The 12,454-nt window shown below is 44.2% G+C and overlaps 1 long non-coding RNA gene across 1 annotated transcript; it reads left to right on the forward strand.

Annotated features, from left to right (window-relative positions):
* The first annotated feature begins 8,247 nt into the window (after positions 1–8,247).
* LOC105528079 lies at positions 8,248–12,048 on the forward strand. The gene is made up of 2 exons (XR_001004308.1): positions 8,248–11,734; positions 11,934–12,048. It is a non-coding gene; the product is annotated as an uncharacterized LOC105528079 (long non-coding RNA).
* Positions 12,049–12,454: the final 406 nt, after the last annotated feature.

The following is a 12,454-nucleotide window of genomic DNA, read 5'->3' on the forward strand; positions in this document are numbered from 1 at the left end:
GCTCACTGCAACCTCCACCTCTTGGGTTCAAGCGAGTTCTCATGCCTCAGCCTCCTAAGTAGCTAGGATTACAGGCACATGCCACCACACCTGGCTAATTTTTGTATTTTTGGTAGAGATGTGGTTTTGCCACATATTGGTTGGGCTGGTCTGAAACTCCTGACCTCAAGTGATCTGCCTGCCTTGGCCTCCTGAAGTGCTGGGATTACAGACGTGAGCCAACGTGCCCAGCCCCATATCTCATTTTAATTTACCTTTCTCTGGTTCCTAGTGAAGCTGAGCATCTTTCCATGCTTACTAGCCATGTATGTTTCTATTTTGATGTATTGCCTATGACTTTTGTTTCCCATTTTCCATTGGAATGTAATAGCTTTTCAAATTCCTGATTGGTATCTCATGTCTTTTAATCAGTATTTGATATACAAAACTATTCCAGATAACCAACAAATCTGAATGGATTTCTTGGAACTTGATGCAGCAGCAATTGATCATATAGGTAAATATTTCTATTCATTCATTAATTTACTCAATGAACATTAAAAAGTTATTATTATGTGCTACATATTAGAAAAACTAAAATATTAAAGACAGCCTCCTTAAACTCAAGGTGCCCACGGTTTACTTGAAGATAGATACTTTATCAATTATAATATTCTCTAATAAGTACTCTGACAGGTATATCTGGGGAGCTGTGGGAGTACCAGGTGTACCAGATGTGGGCTATATGTATAGCATCATGCCCTATTAACCCTGAAATTGAGCAGTGGAGGTAGCCATACATTTTTTCTATATTAATATATTTTAGGGAATACCTTTTAGAAAGCTGAAATTTCAATAAATGTTTGAAAAGCTGGAGAGGGGAGCTTAGCAGGCTTAGGAAAAAAGAAAGAAAATGGCATGAGAGAAAGCCTTGAGTCTATGATGGGCAAGTTACTTGAGTAAGGGCGTGAGTAGGAGAGATTGGGAGGAATAAAAGAGAAAGTGAGGAGTAAAGAAAAAGAAAAGATGATGAATAGTCCCTGAAGTTAAGAGGATCTTAATATAGATATTCATGGAGTTTGGGGACAAGGAATTATAATGTCAAACAAGTCAAGAAAGAAGACTTCATAACTGCCACTGAAGATTTATGAATGCAGACCATTGTGGGAGGAGGCTGAGTCCCTGAGAGGAATTATATCAGCTCTCCTGGGAAGCAGTCAAGAGCGTAGCTAAAGAATTGGGTTTCAGGCCCAGGGAGAAATAAGCACTTACATTTTTTTTTAAGAGGTGAAAAGGCAACATTTAGTGTTGGAAAGTGGTAGCATAAGGATTAAAGTTGGGAATCATGACAATGGTTGTCTTAGCCTAGAGTTCTCTGAAAGAAGAGCCTGAGGCAAGCAAGGGCTAAAGTGCTGACACTATTTGGGAGGTTCAGTTTTAGGGCTGTGAGGATGAGGAAAAAAAGAACTGAGGCAAGGAAAGATGTGAAATGCCAGTGTGCAAAGCATGATTACACTGCTCATTGCTTCTCAATGAACCTCAACAAAACACAGATGTGGCAGATCACTCAGCAGGTATATTTGCTTGGTAATGGGACTTTTTGTGGAAGGACTGGAAAGAGAAACCACGTATTGAGGAGAAACTACATCTCAGAGTTGTCCACAGAAGAAATAAAGGGTGAGGAGTTTAATGGCCAACCTCTTTCTTCCTCCAATTTTCCATGTATCAAATGTCACTCCATGGGCAATTGATTGCCCTGTGCTCCAGGTTGTGACATTCAGCATTTTATCTGTGTCCAGAAGTTAAAGTGCTGACCAAGAAATGAAGGAGGCAGTTGAGGCAGGATGAGGAGGAGGCCAAGGTGGGATTTTTTCCTGGCTAATTCTCAGGCTCTGGTCTCCAAATCCCTTAACAGTCATGAAACTTACTCATGAATGTCAGGTTGGGACAATAGCAGACCTGGACTCTCATCCCAGTTTGCCACCAACTGGCTGTGTGGACTTCAGGAGGTGACTTGCTCCTGCTGGTCTCAGCCTCTTTGTCTATAGACTGGGGAAGCTGGAGTAGAGGACCTCTAAGATTCCTGAAAGTGTCAGTGTTATTGGTATATCCCTGCTGGTCTTGCCTTGCAGAAGGTAGCCAGGTACATTGAAGAGAACTTTGCATTTGTAGGCAGAAAGCCTTGCTTTGAGGCTTGGTTCTGTCAAATACTAGCCATGTGACCTTGGGCAGGTCATTCAGTTTCTCTGGGCTTCAGTTCTCTCATCTGTAAAATGGTAAATTAATACCTGTTCCGCAGCATTGCTGTGACAATGAGTGTATGAGCATATTAACATGTACAGGCATAGTAGACACTTGATAAATACTGGTACAAAGTTTCACAGTGCTGTGAAGGTAATAGTAGGTGATAATGCAAAAGGAATTTATACATTAAAAGCTACTGCTTTACTATTAAATGGACAGAATTAAATACAGAACAGTGGGAAAAATAGTCTAAGGCTGAATACGCAGAAAGCCAAAAGGATTTAGTTAAACCAACGGTAAGATTCAAACCAGACTGTGCCACATTAATTTGAAAAGCTCTGGAGTGAACGGAAATAATGAAATATTGCATTTGTTTGTTGTTGTTATCAAGCTGCTGTGCACTAATATTTTATTTTCGATTTCCAGTAATATTTCTCTCTCTCTCACACACACACACACACACACACACATATAAAAAATGAGGAATTGGTCACATGATTGTGGAGGCTGAGAAGTCCCAGGATCTGCTGTCTGCAAGCTGCAGACCCAGGAAAGCCAGTGGTATGGTTCAATCTAAGTCTGAAGGCCTGAGAACCAGGAAAGCTGATGGAATAAGTCTCAGTCCAAGGATAGGAGAAGACCAATGTCCTAGCTCAACAGTCACACAGAAGGGGTAAATTCTCCCTTCCTCTGCCTTTTGTTCTATTCAGGCCCTCATGGGGTTGCATAATGCTCACTCAAACTGGGAAGACAGTCTGCTTTACTGAGTTCAAATCTTAATTCTATTCAAATGTCAATCTCTTCCAGAAACACTCTCATAGACACACCCAGAATAATGTTTAACCAAGTATCTGGGCACTTGTTGATCTAGTCAAGTTGACACATAAAATTCACCATCATACTTTGTGAAAACACAGGGAGATGATGTCTCCAAGTCAAGGAGAGATGTCTCAGAAGAAACCAGCCCTACCTTGATCTGGCACATCTAGCCTCCAGAACTGTGAGAAATAATTTTCTGTTGTTTAAGCCACCCAGTCTGTGATACTTTATAACAAAAGGTCAAACAAACTAGTACAGAGCCCCATTTCCTCAAGATAGAAACCTGAAAAGTAATTTTCCTGCTTCCTTTGCAACCAGAGCACAGGCAGGTGACCTCAGTTCCACCCATTAGAGGCCACAGAGGTAGACTTTGGCTCAGACATGAGCAATGTGAGAACACAGGCTAAGTGTGGATTCCATTGGTCTGGGGAGGGTGGCAGTAAAGACATCTGCCTGTTGAGGGTGGCAGTCGCTGCATGTCAGACTTGCAGAGCAGACGTGGGTGGCTTTCACCCAGGCAGGGGATGGTCTGTCACAGTCATATATGCACTCAGGACTTGGTAGTATCAGAGTGGGAGGCACAGGCTTTTTATTTTATTTTATTATTATTTTTAAACCAGGCAAATCCTGTGTCATTGTGCATGGTGTTAAATGTCATTTCTGAAAGCTTAGCCTAGAGCTGTTTCTCCAACCTACCCAAGGAGTTTATAAGCTGTCCAATACCCTTTTAATAAACTCCTTTTGCTTAATCCACCAGAGTCAGCTTCTGTTGCTTGCAATGAATGACTCTGACAGATCCACATTCTGATGACCTGATGTGTCCCCATCTCCATAGCTTGCCTCTTCTCATACTTGATTCAGCCTGTAGTTGCTGGGACCAATGGTGTCCTTATGCAATTTAATTTGCTCAGGTGGTTCACCATCAAATTGGCCATTCTTCCATCTAGTCCCCCTCTGATCACAGGCTCTGCTTGTGGTAACTTCATTTCTAGCTGTTTTGTAACTAAGTCTCTATCCTGTACTCCATGGTTGGTTCTATGTCTTATCCCTACATCTTATCCCTACATCCCTTATCCCTTATCCCTACATCCCTTCCTTATAACCTGGGTGAGATTCAAAAGGAAGTAGATTTGAAATTAATATAACTCAACCCCAAACTGGGCCTCATGTTGGCAATTCATGCCAACCTTGGCAAAGAATTGCACTCTAAGGAACACAGTCCAGCAACCAAAAGCAATTAAATTAAATGAAAATTATACTGGTATCTCTGGAAAGAATATCAAGGGAAATAACTATATGTTTAAATGTACAGTAAGACTTAAACATTTCCCCATCTCTGATATTCTCTATATTCCTCAACTCATCAAACTTTTCTCTCTTCCACTCTGATTCTAAACCCAGAATTACTTCCATACTCTGATTTTGCGGGCTCCTTTTTTTCTCTCTTCTACCTTTTCTTCTACATTAATCATTCCTATTTTTATCATTTGAGAAAGAATTGGCTGATAATGAGAACTGCTCAGTGATGGAATGGGCTGCCTTATTAGGTAGTGATTCTCCTATCACTGCGAAATCATACCAAGGCTGATGCTCACTGCTCAGGTCAGGGACATTGTGGGAGGGTTCTGGTTCTGGGCAATGTTAGATCAGATGATTTATAAGCTCCCACTATATCTTAGATCTCAGGTTTAGGGTTATGTCTCTGTTTTAAACTGGGCCACAGTATTGGGATTGAATTAACACTAACTTTTCCCCTCTTTAGAAATCTCTTTGCCAGTAATGGGGAGTCCTGGCCCCTGAGCTTGATCCAACTCTTGTCTTGGTTTCAATTTCTTTGAGAAAAGTTGATCTTTTCAGCATTCCTGCCCTTTCTGCTATAATCAATGAGCACAAGGACATGTGCGTTTAAATGCCTCAGATGCCCCATCAGGGTGTCAACTTCACAACCTAGCTGTGCCAGACCCTTGCTTGAGGACTCTTTGTTTTGCTCGGAGACAGCATTTTCCAGGGAAGAGATGGGCACTGGCAGATGCTGGAGTAGAGGGAGGCAGTAACCAGGAGCATGGATTTCCCAGGTGAGGGGATGGAGCAGGTTGGTGGACTTGCACTCTGGGGCAGCAGTGCTGTGGGAGAGGGAGTGCACGCACTTAGGGGAAGGTGGCTCCGCTGTGAATCTGCTGCTCACACACAGGAATATTCGTTGGGACCCGTTGGGTTGCAAGTGACAGAATTCAAACTGGTTTGAAAAAAAATTCAAAGGGGAGAGGGGTTTCTTGGCTCCCCAAACTGGGAAGAGCAGGCATTGCTGTGTCCAAGAAGTCCAGGGACTTGTGAAACCTTTCTTGCCTCTCCCGGAGTCTCTTTCTGTCTCCCTACCCTTAGCGCCTCCTTCTATGTTACTTCATTTTCAGTCCCAGTGGGAGAAAATCTTCTTTCTGAATAGCTTGAGTTAAATTCTCAGAGTTGAATTTCACTGGCCTGGGTGAAATCACGTATTTGCCCCCAAACCAGTCTTGGTGGCTGTGGGATAGATTATGCTGAGTGGCCACTTTCCCCAAAGGAAAAGTGAAATTCTGTTACCCAAGACAGGGAAATGGATCCTGGACTGACAGAAACAGCTCACATCCACTACAATGTAATATTAGCAGTTAGTGATGTCTCTGAGCCCAGTTTCTTCCTGGGTAAAATCCCCACTTCATAGAGCTGTGGGGAAGACTGTAAATCATAAATGCATAGCACCTGTCACATAGCAGGCCTTCGATAATTAGCAGCAATTCTTATTGTTAGGTGCAGAGAACCAGCTGGCACGAGGGAGAATTTTACCCAATGGGAAGATGTAAGTGTGTATGTGTGTGCATGTGTTTGTGCACGTTTGTGTGTCCGTGTGTGCACTCCTGCGTTAGCTATCAGGAGGAGCAGGTGAATAAGCCTTGGTTTCTACCATAACGACCTTTCTTTTCCTTCCCCCTTTGCTCTCTCACTGTTTTTCCATCTTTCTTTCCCACCCATCCACTCCCTCCCCACCTTCTTTTTCCTTTCATTAGCCATATATACATTCATATATATATAAAAAACAACACGGTATTTTCTTATTTGTGACATGAATTAAATTTTTTTTACATATTGACTTTATAAAATGATTTGAGATATACACACAAATATATGCTGTGGAATAATACAAATAGCTGCAGAAATTGGAATGGAGGGAATAAATAAAGAGAAAGTCAATTTAGAAAACAAAATATATGCCACCCTATCTTATATAGTTGCTACAGGTGAGCTCTATTTACTGAAAATAAAGCTTCATGTTCTCTAGTCGTAATTTAAAAATGGAGCAAGTTGCAAATTTTCTGTTTTCTCCAAAACAAGCCAAGCAATAAAGTCAGTTTTACGTGACTGTGCATGTGTGGCTTTTGATCTTGTCCATGGGACAGTGGCTCTTGATAGTAAAAAGGTCCCACCCTAGTTTATAGGGACCAGAGAGGGTGCTAAAGACAAATCAAGATGGGGGGCTCACCAGCCTCCAGGCAGGCAGGAGAAAGGAAATAGCAAATGTCTCTTCTGAGGTCCATAGACTTTTAGAGAGGAAAGAGATTAGTACAATGGAGGTATCTGTCGGAATGAAAATATAAGTATAGATGAAGAGGAAAATTTGCCTTGTTAAAGCCTAGCTTCCCAAAGAATTAGATACATGAATTTGCTTCTGTGCTGAGGCCATCTGTGGCCATCAGACTAGCTGCTTTCTGGCTGATACTTTTTGGGAATGTTATGTTGCTGAGAAAGATAGTTCCACGTCAGAGCTATCAACAGAATGTGGCCATCTGGACAACCATGTATAAACCAACTTATTGCTTCTTGAATGCCACCTACAAACATGACTACCTGTCCTTTCTTGTTTGAAGGGGCACCAACAATACTTGGGAAGATGGAAAGTGAACTGGACACTAAGGCAGAGATGAGGAATTCGGCCTTGCTTCCTGCACTCCATGGAAAAGGGAGGAGGAACACTAGCTGGGAAAGCTGTTGAGCTGGAGCTGTGGATGGTCTGATGGGAAGAGGATGTGCACAGACAAGAAGCAGGAAGAGAGGTTTGGGTATAAAGTTAAGCCATAGGTTACCAGATTGCAAAGGACCTTAGCCCGACTCTAAACATGATGCCAGAGCCCATGAGAGTGCATGAGGGTATATGCTTATTATCTACTGTCATGTCGTCATGGGAGAGTGAAAGAAGGCTCTACCGATCTCAAAACTCACCTGACCCCTCATGCCCTGGCTGAGTCTGGGGGATCTTCTCTGGGCTTTGCCCTCCTCTTCTATAAGTGGGGACCCTAATCCTTGCCTCAAGTCCTTCGTGGGGCTGTTGTGGGAATTCCTTTATTTAGAAAGAACTCGCCAAGGTCCGACCACACATTCAGCACTGGGTCAGACACTTCGGGGGAATAGGGAACAAGGTTAATTCTCAGCCTTTATCCTTAAAGAACAGATATGATGGATTTTCAAGAGTGGTTAGGGGCTGGGTGTGGTGGCTCATGCCTGTAATCCCAGTACTTTGGGAGGCCAAGGCGGTTGGATCACCTGAGGTCAGGAGTTCGAGACCAGCCTAGCCAACATGGTGAAACCCCCCCCCTCTACTAAAAATAAAAAATTCGCCGGCCGCGGTGGCTGACGCGTATAATCCCAGCTATTAGGAAGGCTGAGACAGGAGAATATCTTGAAGCCAGGAGGTAGAAGTTGCTTGTGAGCTGAGATTGAACCACTGCACCTCAGCCTGGGTGACAGAGTGAGACTCCATCTCAAAAAAAAAAAAAAAAAAAAAAGAGAAAAGAGTGGTTAGGGGTGTTTGTAGATGAGTTACACAGACTGAGTAGGTAACCCACCCAGCCAGGCCTGGACTCAGTCCTGCTCTGCCCCTCACTGGCCAGGCTGGGAATCTCCTTTCTGGGCCTCACAGACAAAACAAATGGGTGGGAGTAGTTGCTGTAGGGTGTCTCTTCAAGGTCCGGCCTATGCTAATCTGACCATTCAAATCCTCCTGAGGCATAGAGTAAGAACAAAAGCTGACACCTGGAGGTGCTAGGTTTTTAATTATGGCAAAGCCGGGTATCTTCTCCACCCCAAAACCAAGGGTTCTTCAAAGTGCTGTGACCTTCCAGGTTGGAGCTGTGTGAAAGCAGCCGGGTGTTCTAACCCTGGCTGTCTGCGTCTGGTGCTGGGGGGGTGGGGGGCGCTGGCCTGTCCTGATCCGTGAAGGTGTGAGCCTGATCTGCTGGCTTCGCTTGCAGGGGGACAGGGGAACTGGCTAGTGTCCTGGTATCAGGTGGAGGGTGTGTCACTGTGGGCAGTGGGTGCCTCTGCCTTTGGCACCGGCTCCATCTTTGTTGTTTTTCTCTTTGGGGGTCTGATCAAGGCAGCTGGAGACTCAGGGAGCCTTTCCACAGCCAAGTGTTTTCATTTTTGTCTTGGCTGGGCTCCTGGTGCTGTCACTCTCAGTGGCCGCGGGCAGGCTGGTGTTTCAGGAATGTTCTGCGTACCCCGCAGGTCTTCTCCAAGAGCCACCTAAGGGGAGAGTTGAGGGCATTCCCCAAACTGGCACCCACCCTGCTGCTGACCCACAAGCCAGAGGCAAATTCCCGCACCTCGCCCTTCTCACAGCTTGTGCAGTCCACCTAAAGCCCAGAAGCTCCCCAGGCGTCCCCGCTTTAAGACAGTGTAAAGAAAAACAGGTGCCCACTGGTCTAGTCACATCCCCTATAAAACGGTTGGAGTCTCTGTTTTTTGTGGGGAAACAGCAGAGGGGGGTTGGACTAATTAGTTTCCTCCCAGGAATCTGATTAAGGGAAGGTTAAGCAGTGTGGGAAAGAAAAGGGAACCACTATGAAGAAATGTCACCAAGGAGAGGGTTTGAAAGTTAATGGCAGCCCGGGGGCGGAGGAGCGTCCTGACCCAGGCAGTGTTCCAGTAGGGGCTGGCGGCCACCTTGGGGAGGAACGTGCACAGAGGTAACTAATCAACTCGGCAGAGGTTGGAGTAAAAAACCTAGAAGGTTGGCATTGACTCTGAAATTGTTGCAAAGCTGAGATCCAGGCGAGAGGGCAGCTTTTCCTCCCGTCTCTACTGTCATTATTAGCCAGACACAAGATTTTGACTCTTATAAATGCCTCTCTACTCCTTTCTTAAAAACACCTTTTTAAATATGGTAAAATACACATAACATAAAAGTTGTCATTTTAACCGCTTTTAAGTGTACGGTTCAGTGGCATTAAGCACATTCATGTTGCTGTGCAATCAGCACCATCTATCTCCGGAATGTTTTCATCTTCCCAAGCTGAAACTCCATACTCGTTAATTACTCCCCGATCTCCCCTTCTCACCCCCCTTACTTTCGTTTCCATGAGTTTGACCATTCTAGGCACCTCGTGTAAGTGGAATCATACAGTATTTATCCTTTTGCAACTGGCTCATCTCACAGCGGCTTCAGGGCTCGTGCATGTGGTAGTCTTTGCCAGAATTTCCTTCCTTCTGAAGACGGAAGAGTATTTCATTATGTGTCTATAGCACATTTTGTTTATCCACTTGTCTGTTATTGGACATTTAGATTGTTCCCGCTTTTTGGCTATTGTGAATCATGCTCCCGGGAACATAGGTGTACAAATATCTGTTTGAGTCCCTGCTTTTAATGATTTTGAGTATATACCCAGAATTGGAATAGCTCGATTACATGGTAATTCTATGTTTAATTTTTTGAGGCGCTGCCGTGCTGTTTTCCACAGCAGCTGCACCATTTTACACTCCCACCAGCAACACACCAGGGTTCAGGGCCTCTCCTCTTAATGAGCCCCCTTTTTTCAGTACCCTAGCACTCAGAGGAAGTCTGATAAGAGACGCCCCATTGTATTTGCCTCTGCCTGCACCACCAAAAGAGAGACAGAAGGGCAGTCAGCTCCATCTGGCCTCAAATGCCAGGAAGCTGGAAGGTGAATAACCCTGGAAGATGCCAATTCCTGTTAGTAGTAGCATTACACATTTTAAAGGAAGGGCCCAGTCACCATCACAAACGTAGAAGAGAAGAGACGTGGGTCTTCTTTATTTCCGTTCTAAGAAGCACCCGTGGCTCTTTAAGGCAAAGTTTGTTAATTTCATATGTCTCTTTCAGTGCAGGTATCAGTATTTGTGCTTTTGTTTTGTTTTGTTTTGTTTCCTCTTACAGGCCCTAACAGAGCCAAACACATCTTCAGGACCCAACATTTATTGAACACTTACTATGCACCAGGCATTGTAGAAGTCCTTTAAGTTCATCTCCTCCTGAATCCTCTTTAACATTTGGAAGGCGTGTGTCCCAAGAGTCACTGGAATCAAAAATACCTCTGTGGCCTAACCTCCCTCCCCCATAAAATGCAGTAGAGTATGACCAAAGATTCAAGTGAGCACCGAAGACCCTTAATGAGAGTTTCTGAGAATGCAACAATAGGAGGACAATAAACATCCATGTAGATTTGGAGGCTGAACTTTTGAACTCTGTCTGACCTTAGGCTGTGTGCCTTTTATTTTCCTGCTTAATGAATCTTCACTGATTATCTTGCTTCTGCAATGACTCAAGGTTATGTCAATTAGCTGTTTCCTAGCCTGAGTCTTCTGCCTAATTGTCAACTCAATTTAAGACAAAGATCTAAGCAGTGAGTTTATTCTTATTCCTCTCTGGAGTCGCCAAGGGGTTATGGAGCTGCCTTCCCGGACCCAGAAGGGAAAAGCATTTCTCTCTGCTTTCTGGACAGGTAGGTCCATCTCTGGCACCCTTGATTTGGTAGATGTGGTTCGTATTCACTCTTCCTCCCTGGCTCTGATCTTTACCCTCTGTCTTTGCCTGGGTCTCCCAAGGGCACGTAAAATCTGTCTTCCTAAGCATCCTGGCATCTCCTATGTCCGTGGTCATCAGGGGCATCCTGGCCTCCCAAGCCTTCAACCTTGGAGTCACCTTTGACTGCTTCCTCTCTTGGACTGTTCCTTTCAGAATGGGCTCACAATTCTATCTCTGGGATCTGACCTTCTCCAGCCGATGACACAGCCAAGCCTCCCGCGGAGTCCAGGCTCCGATCTCCTCACACGCTGATTTTTGGAGCAGCCTCCTTCCTGGAGAGTGTTTTCACCTGCAGCCTCACCCCTCCTGGTACATTCTATAACCAACAGCTAGGCTAATTTTCTCCGAGTGCTATTTTGATTTTGTCACTCGTCCATTCGGAAATCGGCAGGAGCTCCCATTTGCCTCCTACCTTTAATCTAAACTCCTCAGCATGTGTTTGAAGACCTTTGTAAACTTACATTTAACTACCCTCATCTTCTGCAAACTTCTGGCTTCTCATCTTAGCTCATAGCACATAGGTTGCTAGCTTTGGGGCACAGCTCTCCCCTTACCGCTATGAGTCATGTCTATCCCTATTAAGACACAACAAAGATATTATGAGCAGGTACCTCGCCAGTTTTGTTTGACATTACATCCCTATGTCTTGGCTTGCCACGTAATAGGTGCTCAATAAATATTCGTTGAATGAATGAATGTTAAAGACACATCTCTTTGAATAACACTCCTTGCATTAATCAACACACAATGAAAGACTTTGAGCTAAGTGTTTAGGCCACAAAATGAATAAGCTTCTTCTCAAGGAGCTTGTATTTTAGACCTAGAAACATATGCCACATTTCCTTGATTATAAGATGGATCGAGGCCAGGCATGGTGGCTCATGCATATAATCCCAGCAGTTTGGGAAGCCAAGGCCGGCAGATCACTTGAGGTCAGGAGTTCGAGACCAGCCTGGTCAACATGGTGAAATTCTGTCTTTAGTAAAAATACAAAAATTAACAAGGCGTGGTGGTGGGTACCTGTAATCCCAGTTACTGGGGAGGCTGAGGCAGGAGAATTACTTGAACCCGGGAGGTGGAAGTTGGAGTGAGCTGAGATTGCACCACTGTACTCCAGCCTGGGAGACAGAGCGAGACTCTGTCTCAAAAAAGAAAAAAAAAAAAAAGATGGATTGATTGTAAGATGCAGTGGTAATTTAAAAGGAGATTTTGGGGATAAAAGAAACATTACCACTTTATACAAAATGAATGTTGAGCCTTCATTTCAGAAACTTTGAAATGTGAAAAATACAATACATCATAGAATGGAAAAAATAAAGTGCTGCAATATGGGGCTTTGGTGCTGTAACAGAGGGATGCACAAGATTCAGGGGAGGGATCTTTTGTACTCTGTCTGAGCTGGGTCTTGATTGGTTTCCCAGGTAAGCTGGGGACGGAAGTAGACATCAGCAGGCTTTGAACGTTCACATTTCTACCTCTCAAAGCTGTGTGGCCTGAGACAAATGACTTAATCTCTTTTAGCCAAGTTTCCCCTTCTGTGAAATGGAGATAATAATA

This window comes from Mandrillus leucophaeus, unplaced genomic scaffold (assembly GCF_000951045.1).
Source record: "Mandrillus leucophaeus isolate KB7577 unplaced genomic scaffold, Mleu.le_1.0 Scaffold70, whole genome shotgun sequence".
NCBI lineage: Eukaryota > Metazoa > Chordata > Mammalia > Primates > Cercopithecidae > Mandrillus > Mandrillus leucophaeus.